At 51.8% G+C, this 14,705-nt stretch overlaps 1 long non-coding RNA gene across 1 annotated transcript; it reads right to left on the bottom strand.

The window, feature by feature from the left end:
- Positions 1-5,822: 5,822 nt before the first annotated feature.
- On the bottom strand, positions 5,823-13,073 carry LOC119866191. The gene is made up of 3 exons (XR_005379300.1): positions 12,777-13,073; positions 11,088-11,156; positions 5,823-10,648 (listed from the first exon to the last, which is right to left on the bottom strand). It is a non-coding gene; the product is annotated as an uncharacterized LOC119866191 (long non-coding RNA).
- Between the last annotated feature and the right edge of the window lie 1,632 nt (positions 13,074-14,705).

Below are 14,705 nucleotides of genomic sequence, written 5' to 3'. Positions count from 1 at the left end.
CCACGGACCTTACATGAATAATACTTCTCTCTGTCCTCACGAGTAATTCCAATTACTGTCACTCCTATTTTATTTATTAATTTTTTTCATTTTATTTTTTATTTAAATTCAGTTAGCCAACTTATAGCATATCCTTAGTTTCAAATGTAGCTTTCAATATGTCACTCATATTTTAGACACGAGGCATGGGCGCTCCTAGAGAAGTTTGTTGATCCGGCCCTGGGTCACGTGGCGCGAAGGGCAGAGCTGGGCACAGAGCAGACTGTGCAGATTCAGATCTCACGCTGTCCCCAGCATGGAGTGTTGTCCTCATTGTCCTGTCTCCAGAGAATCTCTGTCCTGTTCATCAGGTGCAACAGGGAGTGTGCAGCATGCTCTGGAGAGTAAGAACGTCACATCCTCTGCCTCCATGGATCCTAATTATTCTGAGGAAGATACACATAAAATAACCTCACAATGAATTGTCTCCTAATAGGAGACCCCTGAAACAGATCAGCTGGGCACAGCTCTAGTCAGGGAGATCTTGGGAGGCTCTCTGGGAGGGGGCTGAGTGTCCATCTGAAGAAAGCATTCGGGGTAACTGGGGTGCAGCCTGAGTTATGGCTGGGTGGGCAGTGGGAGAGAGGATGTCTCCCTGAATGACCACTGGTCTGCTTGACTCCTGTTGCAGAACCCGTGACATTCTAAATCAACTGTCCACATGACAGTTGCCCAAAGAATGAGCTTCATCTACAACTGACCAAACCTGGGCGATGAGCAGCTAATATTAGCTAGGAAAGGGGCCTGCCAGGCTGGTGCTCTGGTGGCTTAATGGATGGAGTCTACAAAGCCCCAGTGTCTTGATGACCAAGGGTCTGACCCGCCCTCCGAGCAGCCAGAACTAAGGCACAGCCCAGAATCGGCAGGGGCTCCCTGGCTCTGAGCGGGCACCTTCCTTCCTCCTTCCTTCCTCCCCAGCATCCAGTCTCTGCTGCACAAACTACAGTCAGTCGACTTGCATCTACTCACGGATTTTGTACCCACAGGACCTTCAATGGAGTAGTCCATGGAGGTGATATTTGTGGCTCTGCCCTGTTGTTTGGCCAGAAGTCCATTTGGATGCTGCCGAGACACTGCTGGGGACAGCCAGTAGATTTTCTTGACTACAGATGATTTTCTTGTGAATCCTGTGTTTGAATTCCCTATGATCTTCTCTTTTTGTAACCTAAGCCATGATCCTGGAAGTACACTAACCACAGAACGGTCGCTATGCAGCTGGGAGAGGACCCTGGGAGTGCGATCGTTCATTGCTGGGTCACACTCCCGTTCTCCTTGTTCACCTGTGCCTGGGGAGCCAACTGAGTCCAGGCTGGGCCCAAGAGGGGCATTGCGATGTGGTGTGTGCTTACCACCCCCAGCAGAGTGATGCGTGGGGACGCAATTTTATTTGGATGAGACAGTACAGAAAAGATAATAGGACAGTGACCAGGAGCATGGGAGCTCGTGTCTGATGACTGGTGACCGATCATACTAGAAGCCACCTGGGAAAGTTACCTAAACCCCCTGTCCTCGGTCCCTGTCCTGTGACATGGGGCCTACTTACTAGTATTATGCTATAAAGCTTACTAAACTCCAGGTAACGCCGAAGGAAATGACTGGTACCTCGTAGTGGCATAAGTGATCCCATATGCCACATCTGGAGGAATAAGCAAGAAATGCAGAAGTGGCTGCCTGCAGAGGGGGAGCGTGGATGGCTACAGGGCAGGAGAGGGTGGAAGGTGACCTTTCACATGGGCACGATGCTTTACCTCAGGGAGAATGTCTGCCATCGTCTCCTGTGATCCCCCAGCAGCCCCCCATGGCATACACGGGGCAGGTGCAGTCACCCTCTATTTCGTAGTTCATGGCACTGAAATTCAGAGATTTTTAGTAACTTGCCCAGAGTCATGATGTTGATGACAGACGCATCTGGGACAAGAAAGGAGTTGGTTCCCTGGGGACGGAGATCCCCGAACCCGGCCCCCAACTGAGTCCTGTGGATCATGTCCTGGACTCCAGACCAAGTGCTTCCTTTCGCCAAACTCTCTTGCTGCAGAGACACGGGAGGTGCTTGTGCCAAAGAAGGCATATGCTTGACTCAGCCTCCACCCAGAGGTTTTCTGAAAGGAAGTTCCTTGAAAGGTCAAGGGCTCCAATCTGTGTCCCTTCTCCCTCAGCATCTTCACACAATAGCTGCCCAAGATGAACTCCTGGGGGTCTGACCAGTGGTCTGTGTGGCTCCCACGTGGCTCAGAGTCCAGGCATTTCCAAGCCAACTGTCCACATGACAGCTCTCTAGTGAGTTACCTTGGCCTTCACCGACCAACTCTAGATGAACAGTTGGTGCTGATTAATGAGGACAGTGATCAACTGGGCTAGTATTTGGTGGTTTAATGGAGGAAGCTGGCATGTCCCCCGCTGTTTACTTACTGATCTAAGCACCTGTCTGAGCAGCCTGGCCTAAGGTCTGGCTGAGGGCAGGCAGGGACTGCACTGGCTCTGAGTGGGTATCTTTCCTCCTCCTCAATATGACAGAGTCTCTACAGACTCCTCATCCTTCTTAGTCTCCACAGTGGTAGCGGAGAGAGTCTCATGTTCTCCTAGAGGGTCACCTCCATAGCCATAGCCTATGACACCCACCCCCCAGGACTCTGAGAGTCACCCAGGCCCTCCTTCCCTCTGTCACCAAATGTTCATTCCATCAACCCGATGGCACTATCCCTTCTCACCACTCCCCTAGGCAACACCCAAATGGCCAGGGACCTTGTCCACATCCATCCATGGAAATCCCACCGTGAGATCCCAGTTTCCTTTCTAAATCTCCAGATTTACACTGCTAATATTTGGTTTTGGATTTTGACATCTAGATCCAGAGGAGTTGACCTGTGACCCCCCCATTCCTGTCGTGTCCATGCTGGGGTAGCATCAAAATGCTCCTAATCCCATGAAAGCAGTGTGGGATGTTCCTCTGTGTCTGTTCCCTGGAAGACTGTGTAGGAGACTGGCATTTCCATCTTCAATATTCAGTTGAATTCAGAGGAAGCCATCTAGGCTTGAAGTTTGCTTTGTGTGAAAATGTATTTTTTTATATCTCTTGTTTTTAATTGTTACTTATGCTACATATTATGCAGTGCACACATCTTAAGTGTACAGTTTTATGGTTTCTTATAAACACACTTGCCGCCAACACCCAGTTTCCACATGCAGAGCGGCTCCAGCACCCTGGCAGCCTCCTGTAGAAGGACGTCAAAGTCATTGCTAATTTATTAGGTTACAAGGATGAAATCAGTTACTCCATGAATATTCCAAGCACAATGATTACACATAGTTGGTGCAAAAATAGTGTGGCAGCACCCTGGGAAGGTAGTGGAGCAAGCGGGAGAGTTTCCACTGTGGGGGCCTGGGGCAGGGCACGGAGGCTGAGAGAAGCTTCTCGGAAGCATTTGGCTTTCGCAGAGTGAACAGCCACTGCTCCAGAGTGCAGTACCTACATTAATTCAGCGACTGCTTCCTTTGCTTCAAGTGCTGTTCTGTTTTTGTGTTTCATTTTACATAAAGATATTTTAAAGATCAAACTAGCAGAAGATAAATTCTGCTTCCTGTAAAAGCCTCCAGCATTAACTATAAAACGTTTCTCTGCAACTCAGGTGGCATTTGTACGATACACACACTCGGAGGCTGGCACTGACTTAGTTGGCTGGGGCCCGAGGAGCAGTGGGGAGCCCTTGGTCCTTGGCCTCCTGTCCCCTTTAAGCTTCCAGACACTCTGCAAGTCCAGGAGCTCTGAGATCCCAGCCGACACCTGTAGGGCACTTCCTTCCTGGGTCTCTAAGCAGCATCTGCTGTGCAAGTGGGTGCAGGGCTTTCTGCCCCCCCGACCCCTGCAGAGGCACAGAGGAAGGGGGACTGCTTGGGGGGGGGGGTGTGCGGGACCCAGAAGGCTCCTCAGGTCCTGGAAGGTGACCTCGGGCCTGCAGGTCCCCAGCAGTCAGATCCGCGGGGCACTGGGTCTGTTTGTGGCTCTGAGGCTGAGGGTGTCACCCATCTGAGGAGTGTGTCTGTAAGTGTCCTCCAGGAGAGAGACAGCCTGGGCCTGGGGCCAGGAGCCCTCAAGCCCCGGGTGCCCTGGACAGTGAACTGGAGCGGCCGAAGGGGAGGCTCCAGACTCTGGGATGAAAAGCCTGAGTCCCACCCCTGGGCCTGTGAGGAGCAGGAGGTCTGAGGACATGGGGCAGGAGAGGTGACGTGCCCTCAGCCCATACATGAGGGGGCCCGTGTGACACCTACACCACCAGGGGGACAGTTCCCTGGAGGGCTTCCCTTTCTCCCCTAAGAATCTTCTCCACCAATGCCTTGCCTGTGCCTTTCAACTTAAAGAAGGTTATGCTGAAGTCATAAAAACAAATTAGTCTTACGGTTCAATGTATTTCAGCATGAAGACTACAGAAGGCACTGTTATTTGAAATGTGATGAAACCTAAAAAAAAAACTAAAAATGAAAAACCAAAACGTAGTGAAAGCAGTTATATTTTATTAATTTTAAAAAGTAGAAAATAAAAGAAACATAAGCAATTTGTCATTCTACCTCCTTACCATATCCCAAATGAGCATGGTACCGAGTTTCTTTCCATTTGTGTGTATTTCATTTGATTTTTATACATATATATTTTAAAAGTCTACAGAACCTTGGCTTGAGGTGCCCCAGGCCCTGTGCGCAGAGGCTGGGGGGCCCCGGGGCTTGGGCGACTCCCAGCTGGGCTCGGCCGCTGCGATGTCGCCTACTGGGCTGGCTGCCCTGGGCCCATGGGGATGGGGAGCTGGGCCGGGTGAGGGGCCCTGCTGGGGTGAGAGGGAGCCCGCGGGCCTCTGTCCTCACTTTTCCCGGGAGCCTGAACTGGGACATCAAGCCCGCCCCGTGCTACCTCAGCACCTGGCTTGGCGGAGGTGTTCCCTGTTCACCTTGAGAGTCGGGCGGGTTGGGTCCTGCAGGGATCCTGAGGACGTCAACCCTCCAGGGACACTTTCACAAAGAACAGAGCGATCTGCTACCCCCGGAGTCCCGCACATGGGGGCCCTGCAGGCACCTACAGACCTGTCTCCCCCGTTCAGGAGCCAGTGGAGGACTCAGCCTCGCACACCCAGCGCTGGAGAAGGCTGGGGTGTCTCCTTCCCTGCGGCACTGGCCTTAACCTTCATGTCCCGCTGCAAGGTCAGGGCACACCTGGGTCTCTGGTGCCCTGAAGAGCACTTGTTCGCCTTCTGCTCTTCCTCCTGCCTCTCTACACTCAGCTTCCTCTCCCTGTTCTCTCTCATCTTTCTTTCTTGATTCAATCTCTTAAATCCAGGACAAGAGGATTTTTGGAGTCAGATTCCTGATGGAATAATACTATTTTAAAATTGTGTGATTTGGGTAGCTGTAAAGTAGAAAACAATCATCTGAGTCCAGAGCTCCCCTGGGGCAGGAGAGCACAGACTGGGGGGTGTCCAGGACAGATCCAGGCTTCCGGGGCCCCTCCAGCAGGGTGGAGAGCCCTTCTGAATTTCTGCCCTGCTCCCCACCCACCACCCAGGGCTGCTCAGTATCATTCAGTGGTGCAGACCCAGGTCAGGAGCCAAGGAGATGCCAGGAGAGCAGGTGAGGGGGGCAGTGGTGGGAGATTTTTAATAATAAATTTATTTTTTATTGGTGTTCAATTTGCCAACATACAGAATAACACCCAGTGCTCATCCCGTCAAGTGCCCCCCTCAGTGCCCGCCACCCAGTCATCCCCACCCCCCGCCCTCCTCCCCTTCCACCACCCCTAGTTTATTAAGAGGAAGTGATTCTTAACCCTACCAGTTTGTCGGATATTCAAGCAAATACTTCCACAGATGGCAAAATAGCATTCTACCCAATAGCACAGTCCCAGGAATACTTGCAGGTTCTGTGGTACCCATAGTAATGGGTGACCTCGAGCAATCTCGCAGTTTCGGTTTTACTAAAACTGAGGAGGAATACGTGAGGAATTACTTCAAGAAGAAGAGTTTTTCTCACTATTATCAGCCCCTCTAAGGCCCCAGTACCACCTCCATTGGTTTCTCTTCTTCTTTTCCCTGCCCAGGGATGTGGGAGGCCTTTAACATTCCAAGAGTCAAAATCCAGCTCCTACCCCCTAACAAACCCAGCAACCATGAGGCCAAGTGGTGGGAGATTTTATAGACACCGGAGATGAAAGGACCTCCTGTGCCCGAATGGGATCGGGTCCTTCAGGATGACAATCATTCACAGAGGGAACAGGGAAGAGCCACAGAGGGAGCTTATGGGTAGGAAACAAATAGAAGAAAAAAAGCCAGAAATAGGAAGTAAATTACATGCAGATGGCTGGGGTCTGCGTCCTAATCCTCAGGATCTTTAAGACAGGCTTCAGCATGCACCAGGGCAGTGACAGTGATGAGGTGGCCTTGGGAAAGAGAGGATCGAGTCAGAGGCTAGGGAGGACTTGGGTCACTGTTCCTGGGGTTACGGCCCTGACCCCAGACCACATTCTGTCCTCAGCACTGCAGTACCCCCCCAGGACTGAGATCCAATGGGATGAGGAGGGGAACCGTGTCTCTGGGCCCTTCCCAGCCCTCAGATTTCATAACTGAGGCCAGAAGCAGCCCCTGGTCCATCCTGTCCCTCTAAGAGACGGTCATAGTCCCTGTGACTTTGTGTTGGAGACATTGCCTGTCCTCCCTCTCCACCGCCCGCCCCCAACACTTTCCTGTCTCCTCATTCCTGCCCATTTCTCTTCTCTGATTTGGCCTACACCTTGGTGTTTCTGTCCAGTATCAGAAGAGCAGAGAGGAGTGGTCGTGGGTATGTTACCACCCTCCCTGATCAATCAGTCAATCAATTAACGAAACCTGCCAAATCCAGGGGTACCTTCATGGCTGTGCTGGGCTTCTTGCAGAGGGAAACCAGCTCTGCCCACCCTGTCACCAGCCTGTGCCTGCTCTGACCTCAGGATCTCGGGAGACACTGAGCTTCACCCAACCCCATCATCCCCATGGCACCTCTGGCCATTTAGAGAGGGGAACATGACATTAGAAGTAATGGAACTTGACCAAATCCCTTAGTCTATAGGTGAAGTGAGGGAAATCCACAGCTACCAGTACCTGGCAGCCTTTGTCCTGAGACCTGGGAGGACTGGGTGGGGGAGGTCCTGGGGAGGCTGAGGGAGGGTCCTAGGGTGGGGCCATGACCGTGATGTGGGGAGCAGGCCCATCACTGTGTGGCTGGAGCAGCAGGATCAGACTAGAGCAGAGACCCTGGCCCCCCTGCCAGAGCCTCTCCCCTGGATTCGGTCAGTCCCAGGAGACCAGCTCAGTGGGACCATGAGAGGGAGTGTGTGTGGCCAGCTCAGCAGCCTTCACAGAGGCCTCTAGAATTCTCATCGGCCAGGGAGGGCCTCAGGGTGGCTGCACACAGGCCTCTCTCACGTGGAGACAAGTGCAGGTTTTATTCTGGTCCCAGGACTGGGGATGTGGATGATGAGAGGAGGAGAGAAATGTGCTCCAGGGCATGTCTCCCACCTCATTTCTGCAGCAGGACCCAGGAGCAGGGGCAGGAGGCTGAGAGGGAAAATTCTCTGTGCTGCCTGCCCCGGGTGCACCCATCACCCAGAGGCAGACCTGAGGGCGGCCCTGCTGGTGCTGCTCCATGACCCGAAGCTGCAGAGGGAGAGGGTCCCAGATCCTCAGCCCCTGGCTCACACGGAAGCACTCTGTCTGCCATTCAGGTGTATGGGACACAGTGCGTCCCACCAGACCGCCGCTGTCATGGGTCACCCCAAACCCGACCCAGTACTCCCCTGCTCAGTTCCCAAGGCACGTGATCTAAACATAAGCAAGGTTTTGCTGCTTGGCAGAGGCAGAGCAGAAGAGAGTGGGTCCGGGGAAAGATAATCTTAAATAGCAAAGCAAGAAAAAGATGATTACAAACAGTACACCTGAAGCCAATAGATATGACAGCTCTTATTCTTACATCATTAAAATATAAATAGAACACACATTTCCTTTTTCTCTCTGCTTTATTTCATAGCCCCTTCCTGGGTCTGCAAGCTGCAGGTGTAATCTGACTGCTCCCGGGACCCTCTCCCATGGGACGCACCTGAGAGCTGTTCCCTACCTGCGGCGTCTTCGTCCTCGCTGCTCGAATCGTACTTTCTGTCGACAAGACAATCTTTAGAGACAAGCATGAGCAGCAGGTTATTAGAGAGAGGGGCTCCCCTGTTGCTGCTACTCCAGCTGAGGCCAGGCTCGCTCACCCAGCATCACCTGCTCTTCCTCTGGGTCCTCATCCTTCCTGGGCTCTGGGAACTAGAGCCCTTCAACAGGGCAGTGACCACAGTTGCAAACCTTCGGTGACAGAAAGGCTCCCCCTTCACCTGGCACTTCCCCATCTCCACAGGATCATGACAGCTCTCACCTGCACACGGATCCACCTGAGATCCCAGCTCTGATGGACACACACTGGGTTAGGTGGGGTCCAGGTGCAGCCCCTGTGCAGGCTCCGAGCAGCTGCCCAGGAGAGCCGTCTGTGGTCACGGAAATGGTCTGGGCTGTAAACATGCTCTACTGGGCACCTGACATGTGGCTGGTATGACGGGGGATGGAATGTGTAACTTCATTGACTTTAACTAACTTAAACGTAAGCAGAAACGTCTGGCGAGTGGCTACCCCCCCTGGATAGCCCAGCTCTGGGATCCAAAGGTGAGGAAGATGTGACCTTCCTGCCCTGGGGGTTCCCCAGAGGTGTTTGCTGATCTGATCTGACCATTCATTTGTAGGTTGTCCCTGGCTTCTGCCCACATGACAAGCGCTACATGAGGCCCTGGGGACACTCACACAGGAAGGTCCACACCCAGGTCCTAGAGGAATCCCAGCAGGGGCCCCTTGTAAGCAGGGGAGAGGACCATGACCCCACACACATGTGCTGGTTGTAGTCAGATCAGTAGACAGAGAGGGGACACTTCACTCTCTTTGAAGCTCACCCTTTCCTTCCTGATCCAGATTAGAGTCCGGGCAGGTACCCGGTTTAGTGTGGGGCCCCACACCCCATACAAGCTGAGCAGGGACCTTTCCAACCTAGAACCGGATTCCGGCTCAGGGATTTTAGTACAGGGGCTGCTCAGAGCTGAGCTCTGGAGGATGAGCAGTGACCACCCGGGATCAGGGCTCTTGAATAGAAAGACACAGATGAGAGTTTGGGTCTGAGAATTCTAAGACCATTTCAAAGATACTCTCCAATTGATGTCCTCTGGCCATAAAAGAACAGCAAGGAGCACCTTTACTCTGAGATCATCCCCCATCACTCTGCTGAGCCCACCAAGCACTGGAGTCTGCACCCCTCTTACCTCCTGGGCAACTAGAATGTCCTACAGCTGCCCTGGCCACATGGCGTGAGATCCCTTCAGTCTAAATGTGTCTGCAATCCAGACAACCCTGGGCCAACAGCATGTAGGCAAGGGCTGGTTGTCAGGTGACTCCCAGAAGCAGAAGAAAAATAAAAACTGGTCCCTTCTGGCCCCAGTGGATCAGGCTGGAACTCTCCTTGTGTCTGGCCTGGCCCTGGCTCTAGCCCACTGACATGTTCTGGGTGGGAGAGCAGGAGACCTGACTCCATTCTCTGCCTCTCTACAATTTCCACCAAGGAAAGTGCCTGGTTTGTCATACAGATAGATGGAGAAGAGGATGGAACAGGAAGGAAGCCCCTCTCTCCAGGCTTTTAGGAAGACGTCCATACAGTGCCCACACCAGCCATGACGGTGGACCAGCCTCAACCCTGCTCAGAAGTCTTTCCGGGGCGGGAGAGGCATGAGAGACAGTGCATGGGGTCTGGGACTGAAGGGCCTTGTCTCAGTGTCAGCTCCCCATCCGCGGGTTGTGCAACCCCCTGCAATTCAGCACCCTCTCCAGCCTCTCTCTTCTCAGAAGCCTATTAGATACATTAGGGCTCCTTTCCTAATGAGGAATGCTCCTCATTATGCTCCTTAGTTATGCTTGATCCCCCTGCCCTGCAGGGAATGAAACAACCTGCTCACAGGTGAGATCTGAAGTTGTTCCTGACCCCATAACGGTGATTCTGGAACACAGTTTTGTCCACTTAGAACCCTGTGAACCTTCTCCTAGCTGGTGATGGGATTCCCCGCAAGTTTATTGGGGTGTACTTGGTGTACAATTTAATCAAGTTTGAAACACAGATAATTGCATGAAACAACGATGATGGGAATTGTCACTTAGAAGCTGATGCTGGCAACTGTGTTGTTGGAGGGGACCTGGATCTAGGGAGACACATACACACACGTACTCACACAATCACACTACCTGATTCCCCCAGAGAACAGCCCGCCACACTGCACGCAAACCCTCACCTCCCAAAGGGAACAAAAGTGCTTGTGGAGAAATGGCCACAGCTCTTTCCCTGGAGAGTCAGCCTCCTTTCCCACCTACCCAGCCTGGGCTCCCAGCAGGAACCCAGAATCGGTGGTGGCGGTGGCACTTCAGAGGAAAGCCAGCAGGGGAGACTCGCTTCTCTTAGCACCTAGATCTTTCCCCAACAAGGGAGGGACTCCAGAGTACGTACTGTTGTCACTTACTCCCGAGACCACCTGCAATGACAGGAGACAGCACACGGATCAGATCACACCGTGTATCGCCTGCACAGTCGTCTGTCCTGTTGGCGACTTTAGCAAACCAGCCGAGGACCCGTCTGGTCGGATTCCCCAGGCCCACGGAGAGGATGCTGGTGAAATGGGCGTGAACTTTTCCTGGATCACATACTCTCAATCCACATCGGTTGCCATGAAATTCTTCCTCCGATGAGGGGAGATTTCTGCTGAGGGATACCCCCCCCAGCTCATGCTGCCATTCCCAGTTGGCCGTGGGACACAGGTGTCACTGGTGGGACCTGATCCCCCACTGCCACCCTCTGTAAATATCTCTGTGATGCACATGCCCACATCTTCACACATGAATTCAACTGAATTTAAACAGAGAAAGAAACCAAGAAAAAGGGTTTGCATCTCAGACAAAAGCAGGAGAGCTCACCTTGGCATTCGATGGGGTCTTTTACTCAGCTCGTCCCCTGGGTGCTCCTCTGCTAGGCCCTCGGGGGAGCTAGGAGGACACAGGGTAGCTCAGTCACTGGTGGTTTGCTTGACATGGACTAGGGCCGGTGTGTACGGCAGTGATGGGTTAATGGGGACTGAGCTGCTCTGGACCACAGGCCACCGCCTCGGTGGGGGGAGGAGGCGAAGGAGGGAGGCAGAAGGGGAGGGAGGTGCAGGTCCAGGCTGATGATGAAGCCAGGTAGCGAGGTCCTGTTTGTCACTGTCCCAGGCTATGAAGCTCACAGAACCCGATGCTTCCAGGGGTTGTGGTGATAATACTATTAAACACACTCAAGTGTCTCCCTGATTCTTACCTGCTTTGGACGGGAGGCTAAGGAGGAAGCCCAGCAGACAGATGCTGACCCACACTGGCCGAGGGGGCCTCGCGCCTCTCCGGATCCGTGCACTGACAGAGGCACAGGGCTTTCACCTGTGCTCACGCCACTGACCATGCCAAAGTGGGCTACACGCACTTGTGGCTGCCCAGGGCTGCGTGACCACAGAGGCCGCCTTCTAACGGCGGCAGTGCCTGGGAGCTCTGGAGACTCTGGGACCTCACGTTCGTTCACAGATGCTGGGACCCCCTCACTCAATGACTAGTGACCCTATGCAAGTAATGAGCACAGGTCAGTAGTTCAGAGCATTGGCCACACTCCTGGGATCATGGGCTGGCTCTTCCCCAGGGAGCTCCTTAGCTTGCGTCATTTATCTCTGCACCTCAGTTTCCCCTTCTGAGGGTTGGGGAGTGAAAACCAATGCCCAGCACAACTGTGGTGAGGGGTGACCAAGACAATCTATGCAAAGTATGCAGGGGTGACACCAAGTTGTGATGTGTAAATGGGACGTATCCACTGGGGGAATATGTGCTCTTCCCCACAGGCATTGGGCACACCTCACATTCACACCACAGAGACGCGCACAGAGACACCCCTAAAGCCCAGGCACACAGAACCACACCACCTAAAGAGACTGTGGCACCAGCCATGGTCCCTTACTTGGAAAATTGGTTCTTGTTCCTCATTCACAGCAGGAAGCTGGAAGGGTGACCTTTCAGACCAAAACCAACAAGAAAGCCCCACTTTCCTTTCTTATGGAGTTGACCTCAGTAAGTAAATGATTCTAAAACATGTACCATTTTCACTGGGTCTTGAGGTCACCTGCAGTTACGGAAAAGAAAACGTTGTGAGAGTCAGGTCATACTGTACACTGCTTGCACGGGGCTTTTGTTCGCTGGGTGAGTCTAGAAAACCAGACGGGGAACCCCAAAGTAACAATGGAGCAAATGTCCTTATGCCAAAAGGCACCACCTTTCCCTGGAGAATAAATGTCTCGGGTCCATTTTGATTGGCAATTGCAAAATTGTTTTCCATGGACAAGAAATTGCTGCACGGTGAGATGCTCACTATTATCCAGTTTGTAATTGATGCTGCCACTCTAGAAGGCCTCGAGTGCCCTCTAGGATCACACATCAGTTGCTAAGACAGACAATCGAGACCCCTCCTGCAATCAGAATTGCATATCCTCTCTACAATATACATTGTCAGATTTTCCATAGAGGACTTGAGTCAAACATGAGAAAAACCGACAAAGCGACATATCCATCTCAGATAAAGATGGGTGACCTTACCTTAGGATTAGATGGGGCCTCTTCCTCTGCCGTGTCATGAGGAAGCTCCTCAGACAGGCCCTCCGGGGGGTCTAGGAGGACACATAGGGACTTATTCAGGCAGGTGTGGTCGACTTGGGCAGGGAGGGAGAGTCACAGAGCTGGTTAGTTAAGAACTGTGAACTAGGCTGCTGCTGAGTCATCCTCCTGGGTGGACGAAGGAAGGAAGACAAAGGGGAGAAGCAGAAGAGAAATGAGGAACAGAGCCTTTTGGCTTCCTGGGAAAGACTGTCAAGTCACCGTGAAATGTTCATGATTACAACTATATCGCAGTCGGGAAAAGGCAAATCTAGAGTGACAGTAAAAAAGATCAGGGGCTTCAGGAGGGAGGGTCTAGAGGTGAAACCAGGGGAATACTAGAGCAGTGAGACTCTTCTGGGTGGTTGACACCAGACATTACGTATTTTTTCAAAAACCCATAGAAATGCACAACACAAAGAGTGATCGTTAATGTCAAGTATTCATCGATATCGGTTCACTGATAGTAACAACTAGAGCACAGGAAGGTAAAAGGTAAATAATATGGGAAACGGGGCAGGGGGAGGGGAAGAGGGCACACAAGAACTTTCTCTGTTATCTATTCAAATTTCTTTATTTATATAATTTTATTAATGAAAAGATTAACTTTAAAAACTGGTTTATTAATTTAAAAAGAATCTGGCTGCCTTGTTTCAGGGACAGATCTATTTTCATTAATGTTCAGCAACCAGTTAATATCCAAACATTAGCTTGAGATACTGTTTCCTATTAAATGCAAACAAGGCTGAGTGATTTGTCAACCCATCTTTACTTCCATGGTCACAGGCACTACTCACTGGCTTAGAACTTTCACACACGGAATAAACAAGCACATGGCTTAGCATTTTCAACGTTTTCCACTACATATGGTACACTGAATCAACTTCAGTCACGATTCTTGAGTCTCCTTAACAATTAATTTCCACTGTACCTTCCATCGCCTCGTTTGCGGGGTGCACCCTGAGGTGCGGCAGGATGCCCATTGTTCTGACCCACTGTTGGGGGTGAGGTGCGTATCATCTTAAATGAGGAATAAATTTTCTTTTCATATCCATCAGCTAAGACTCTGGAAATGCGCTCACAGTAAGAGAGCTGTTGACACCTCGCCAGCAGAAGAGCACAGCTAAACTAGTAATAACTTATTCACAGTTCAAGTTTTTGATCTCTGGTCCACCCTCTGAATCAAAGCTGGGCTTCAGGATCTTGCAGTTTGGTGCACACTTAAAACACCCAGCTGACAGACTGCGTGGGAAACACCTTTCCTCACACAAGGCAACACAGAGAGTCAGCAGAGCTCCTGACTGAGATCATGGGGCTAGTGCCCCAAGTCCGGGGCTCAGATCCTACTAGAAGCCACGTGAACCTGGGAAGGTCATGCCACCCCTCTGTGCCTCGGTTCTCTGCACAATCCCATGAAAACTTCAATAGAACCTCCCGTGTCGTATTACAGTATGGTGCTAAAAATGATTAAATTCAGGGAAATCTCTAAGAAAATAATTGTCACTTTTTAAGTGCTCTGTAAGTGTTCAAGTAGTGGCTGCCTCCAGAGAGGGGGCTTGCACGGCCACAGAGCCGGGAGGGTGGAGGTTTACTCCTTATCCCTTACATGGGGAGGATGCATTACTGCTCCTGAGGAATATTTGTCATCTCCTGTGACCTCCACGTCAGCCCTGTGGTGTGTAACCCACACTGTAGAGTTCACGGCATTGGAATTTAGAGATATGCAGAGATTCACAACACTGATGTGTGAGGGGTCTGGGACAGGAGTGCAACTGGTTCCTGGGGACAGAGGTCCCTGAACTCCCTAGTCCTTCAGATCATGCCCTCAAACTCCTGAACCAAGGGCTTCCCTTCCTTCCTTTCTCAATGCCT

Source organism: Canis lupus, chromosome 26 (genome assembly GCF_011100685.1).
Source record: "Canis lupus familiaris isolate Mischka breed German Shepherd chromosome 26, alternate assembly UU_Cfam_GSD_1.0, whole genome shotgun sequence".
Taxonomy (NCBI): domain Eukaryota; kingdom Metazoa; phylum Chordata; class Mammalia; order Carnivora; family Canidae; genus Canis; species Canis lupus.
This window is presented reverse-complemented; position numbering and strand designations above follow the sequence as displayed.